A 5,880-nucleotide genomic window follows, 5' to 3' on the forward strand; every position below is an offset into this window, starting at 1 on the left:
CTTGGATTAAAAACGGTTTTAAACTTCTTTGTGAGGACAGCGCTTTGAAAACCAGTTTATAGTAAGCGCCTTGTAATCCTACTTTGGAAATTACCTATAAAATACATAACTGTTGGCCCTTAGATGCCTAACATTATAGAAAACTTGGCAATGCCAAGTGAATGAGACTTGGGTAGGTTTTATTTTTTCCACTGGCATATTTGCAAAAGGCAGTTTTTGGATTCTGGGAGAGTTTTTCAATTTCTAGAATGTTCTCTGGCTGGGATCACATGACTACATCCATATTGTACCTCAGGTCAGCTTAAATTCATTTTAAATATCATTCAACCATATTTCCTCATGATCCCATTTAGAATTGCCTAAGCACTCTCTTGTTATATCTTTCTACTTTAATTCTCCATTTAGTGCTTATCATATCTGGTATGCTTATTGTCATATGTTTTATGTTTATTGTTATTTCTTACTTTTCTCCGGTCTCCACCATTAGATTGTAAGTTTTATGAAAATAGCCACGTGGTCTGAATGTACAGAACTGTATCCCCAGCATTTATAATAGTGCTAGGTACACTGTAGGCTCCTCATAAAAAAACTGTTGAAAAATGATTGAGTTTCAAACGTATAGATACTGGCCATCTAGATATCTCCACTTTTATATCTCATAGGAACCCACCATTCAAAGTTTACCTTACCTCCTGTCTCATTTCTCTTCATTTCTACTGCCTAGCTAGGCTTGGTCTTCAACTCTCATGTAGAGCTTGCTAACCAGTCTACCTACCTGTGAACTTTGCTTTCTTCCATTCTCCACATTTATCCTCTATGTCTTCCTCATGATGCATGTCTGTTCAAGGTTACTCCCTTGTCCCTGCAGTGGTCCTGGGATAAAATTCAAGCTCTCATGTGACCTGTGAGACCCTCTGGATTTGTATCCTGTCAAGTCTTCAGCTTCAACTCTCTCTGCAGCTCCCATTCCCCATGCTATTTCTCTTCTCTGAGCTGTACTATATACTATATACTGTTTGTTGCAAGGTCAGACTCGCTGCTTCCTGGCCTTTGTACATAATGTGCCCTTGGCTTGGAACACTTCTGCTTCACTTGGCTAATTCCAATTTCTTCAGATCTTTGCTCCTCCATAAAATTTTCCTGAACCCCAAATCTGTGCAAGATGTTCCTCCAGAGTACTCCTTTACCTAGGGTGACCATGTGTCCCAGCTAGGGTGACCATAGTCCAGGTATGTACCTGTTGTCCAGCATAATTATTAATGGAGCCCCTTTCACTCCAAACAATGTATTTTATTGATGATAAATTTTATGGTCTCCCCACTCCTCATCACAGAATGGATCGTACCCCTACTCTTTGGTAAGTTTGTTTCTGTCCAGCTTTTTGTAAGGGAGCAAATGGAATATTTAGTAAAGATGACTGTCTCTACTTATCCTTCTTCAAATCATTCTTGGGCTCTTCCTCCTTGCTTCTACTCTCAAAAGAATCTGATATGTCTCTCCATTGAACCTCCCAATACTTCGATTTTACTTATCTTGTTGCAGTGACCATATTCAGCCTAATTTTTTTGTGTGTGGTAAAATTCACATAATTTGAAATTAGCCACTTCTTACGGTTCAGTGGAATTTAGTACATTCACAGTGTTGTGCAACCATCACCTCTTCCTTAGCTCCAAAACATTTCATGACCCCCAGTGAAGACCCAGTATCCATTAAGCAGTCACTTCCCAATCTCTCCTCCCCACAGTTCCTGGCAACCATTACTCTGCTTTCTGTCTCTATAGATTTACCTATTCTAGATATTAATAAATCAATAGTGTATAGCTTCTTTCACTTAGCATAATATTTTAGAGGTTCATCCACATTGTAGCATGTATCAATACTTCATTCCTTTTTATGGCTGAATAATATTCCATTGTGTGTGTGTGTGTGTGTGTGTGTGTGGTATGTGTATGTGTGTATATACCACATTTTTATTCATTTTTCTGTCTGTGGACGTTCGGGTCATAGCTGTCTTTTGGCTGTTGTGAATAGTGCTGCTATGAATATTAGTAATCAAGAATGCAAGAATGCATTTGAATACCTATTTCCAGTTTTGGGGGGTATATGCTTAGGAGTGGAATTGCTGAGCCACATGGTGATTCTGTGTTTCTAAGTTTTTGAAGAACTGCCAAACTATTTTCCACAGTGGCTATACCATCTTAATTTTCTACCAGCAATGTGTGAGGGTTCTGATTTCTCTCCATCCTCAACAACATTTGTTGTTTTCTCTTGTGTGTGTATATATGTGTCTGTTTAACTATAGCCATCCTATAATGAGTGTAAACAGTATACCATTGTGGTTTTGATTTGCATTTTCCTAATCAGTAATGATGTTGAGCATCTTTTCATATACTTGTTGCCATTTATGTGTCCTCTTTGGAGAAATGTCTCAAGTCCTTTGCCATTTTTTTTTTGCCATGGGTTGTTTGCCTTTTTGTTGTTGGATTGTAAGAATTCTTTACACATTCTGGATAGTAGAACATTATCAGTTATTTGTTTGTATTTTCTCCCATTGTGTAGGTTGTCATTTCCCATTCTTGTTTTGCATATGATTATTCCCTTTTTGATTGTAAATATCTAAAAGTCAAGGGCTATATCTTACACATCTTTATACAGTGTCATTCTGATAGTGGAGCACAGTAAATGTTTAGTAGGAAGAAGATTTATCAGTAATTTGTCTTTTACTGTTCAATAGTAACAAAGATATTAGCACATAGTGCTAGCACAAAGCACCTTTACGCACTTTAGCTGTCCCTTTTTGTTCAATTATTTGTTAATATTTTTTTCCTTTATGATAATTGCTCTTCTTAGCAGAACTGTTTATTTTACAGCTTGGAGTGGCAGTTGGCTTTTTGCTACCACCAGTTTTAGTGCCCAACATACAGAATAACACAAATCTCATGGCTTGCAATATCAGTACCATGTTTTATGGAACAGCAGCTGTCTCCACGCTTTTATTTATTTAACAGCAATTTGTAAGTGAATTATTTTCCTACAGTTTAAGTAGATATATGCATGACGAAAATATGAAAACAAATAACCCTGAAATTTTTATTGATAATTTGCCAGTTGCTATTTGCTTGTTTCATTCTTACTGCACACTATCTTGCTCAGGTAATGAATGCTATACCATAGGAATATGTTATGGTCTACTGTCATGTTTCATTGTAAAGAGTTTGAAGACAAATTCATCTCATTTATCTCCCTTCTAATTTTTCTTCCTGCTAACAGTTTCAAACATATTCCCTGCCTCTTTTCCATATTCCTCTAAATATTCTTCATCTTAAGCTAAGCTAACTTATCCAGGAACAAATTCTTGTCATGGCTTGAAATGTTGTAAATAGGCTATAACCTTCCCTTTAATGATACATCCTTCCAAGGATTCCCAATTTAGTATTGACTAGATCTGAAAATGTTGACCAGTAAATGATCTTGGGCAGCAGCAAGGTGTTCAGCAGAATTTCAAACTGTGGCAACTATCTGCTTGTTAGGCCACTCCAGCAAGCTACTGCTGCCACCATTCATCACTGAGTTCTCTCGTCTAGGCCTGTCTCTTGAAGCAGTCAGTCAAAATCAGCTGCAAGCAGCCATCATCATCTTTTTGGAAGAAGCTTTGGGAAGGTCTGCTTTTTAAGTTTATTTTTAATGGGAAACAATTTTGATTTCAGGGAAAAGAATAGATAAGCTTTATTTAAGTAACACAGCTGCTAACATAACTATATTATTGTTCTTTTAGGCACACAAAAAATCTTCAATTGATTTGAAAAGCAAAGTTGAAAAAAAGCTGTCTTTTAATCCATAAAATTTACGTTTTAAACTGCATTATAGCTGAAATCTTTAACTTTACATATTAATTTTGATCTCCACATGAATTTCTTGATTTTCAAAGAAATGTGTGTATAAAGTCGTACAGCAGATACTGCCTTTGTAGATGAACTGGAGGATCCAGGTATAGGAAGCACAGCCCAAATATTTAGTTTCCCTTAAGATAATGAACAAAATTTTCCCTCAGTAACCTCTAAAACATTCTGACATGTCCAGTCTATTTGTGGTTGGCATTTATGTTTTCAATCAGTCAGGGAGTAGTATATTTGTGGTGTGCAGACTACTGAAAAGGACAAATTATTCCTGTACTATTTTAGAGTTTAAGAAAAATTTTAAAGGAATGGATATATTTTTAAAAGTCCTTAATCTTCTCTTCTGGTAGCCACATTTGATTTCTAGATGCAATATGAAGTTTTGCATAAAATGTGTCTTCCACTGGCAGAAGGGATTTCTAAAATATAAAAAGTTCTTTGCTTTGAGTGCTTATGAATCTTCACTTAAATTCTCATTTTCCTTTTTTTTTTTAATCTTCAATTGCTTGTCTCTTTGGAAGAAATAGATTCTCTAGTAGAGATATATAACCAACAGTATCATTTTCTCATCGCATAGTTGTGTATTCATCCTGATCATTTCTTAGAACATTTACATCAAGTCAGAAAACGAAATAGAAAGAAAACAAAAAATAATCCATACATGCCATACCCTCCACCGTTCCCATTCATTGATCACTAGCATTTCAATCTACGAAATTTATTTTGACATTTGTTCCTCCTATTATTTATTTATTTTTAATCCATATGTTTTACTCATCTGGCCATACAGTAGATGAAAGAAGTGTCAGACACAAGGTTTTCACGATCAGAAAGTCACATTGTGAAAGCTGTATCATTATACAGTCATCTTCAGGCAAAATGACTAATGGAACACAGCTCTATATTTCTTAGGCAGTTCCCTCCAGCCTCTCTGTTAAAGATAACATCTATTTAATGTATAACAGTAACCTCCAGGATAACCTTTCGACTCTGTTTGGAATCTCTCAGCCGTTGATACTTTGTCTCATTTCTCTCTTCCCCCTTTGGGTGGAGAAGTTTTTTAATCCCTTGGTGCTAAGTCCCAGCTCATCCTAGGATTTCTATCCCACATTGCCAGAAAGGTTCATAAACCTGGGAGTCATGACCCACGTAGAGAGGGGGAGGGCAGTGAGTTTGCTCGTCGTGTTGATTGAGAGAGGGATGGCCCGACGCTTCTTGCCTACGGATCCTCAGCCTCCATGGCTTTGCCTCTGAAGTTATTTTTCCTCCAGTGTGTCCCTTCTCTCAGCCGCCCCAGTCCAAACTGGCAGCGGCTCTGTCTATACAGGTCCCACAGCACTGTCGCTGGCTTCCTATGCAGTAGCCTTGGATCATGCCCATCAGACATACGGAATTTCCACAAATCCTTCCTGGATAACTCCGTGTCCAATCTTGGCTTTCTCTGAGATGATGGCTGACTGCTTCCGCGTTTGGTTAAATCCTCATGTGGGGCACTATTCTCTGGGGTCTCCCCTCCTGGAAACCAAGAAATTTCCAGAACTCAGTTTCTGGTTTCTTTGTACCCAAGAGTTCAGTTCTCATCTGATCTCTTTCCTGTCACATTCCGTGTAAGCTGCGAGGAGAAACCATGTTGCACTTTCCACGTGGAAACTGGAGATCTCTTCTGCTAAATTTCCAAGTTCATGCCTTTGAATATCTGCCTTCCAGCCAAAGCCACTGGTCAATGTTACCGGATTATCTGCTTTTCTAAAACAAGGATTGCCTTCTTTACAGTTTGCGGTAACACTCATGCCTCCTTTCTGTCTAAGGCGTTATCAACGGTATCTTTGGGGTCCATTTTCTACCAACAGTCTCTTCAAACATTCTAGGCCTTCTCTATCAAGCGCTTCTGTTCTACCTTGCTAGCTGCTGGAATGCAATATACCAGAAACAGAATGGCTGTTCAAAGGGGAATTGAGTAAGGTGCTAGTTCACAGTTCTAAGG

General features: G+C 37.9%; 1 protein-coding gene across 5 annotated transcripts in view; it reads right to left on the reverse strand.

The window, feature by feature from the left end:
- The window catches only part of LOC143646853 (uncharacterized), an 84,853-nt gene that overhangs the window by 66,148 nt on the left and 12,825 nt on the right, over positions 1-5,880 (reverse strand). The gene's annotated exons all lie outside the window — the stretch shown is intronic.

The sequence above is a fragment of the Tamandua tetradactyla genome, chromosome 9 (assembly GCF_023851605.1).
Source record: "Tamandua tetradactyla isolate mTamTet1 chromosome 9, mTamTet1.pri, whole genome shotgun sequence".
Classification (NCBI taxonomy): Eukaryota; Metazoa; Chordata; class Mammalia; order Pilosa; family Myrmecophagidae; genus Tamandua; species Tamandua tetradactyla.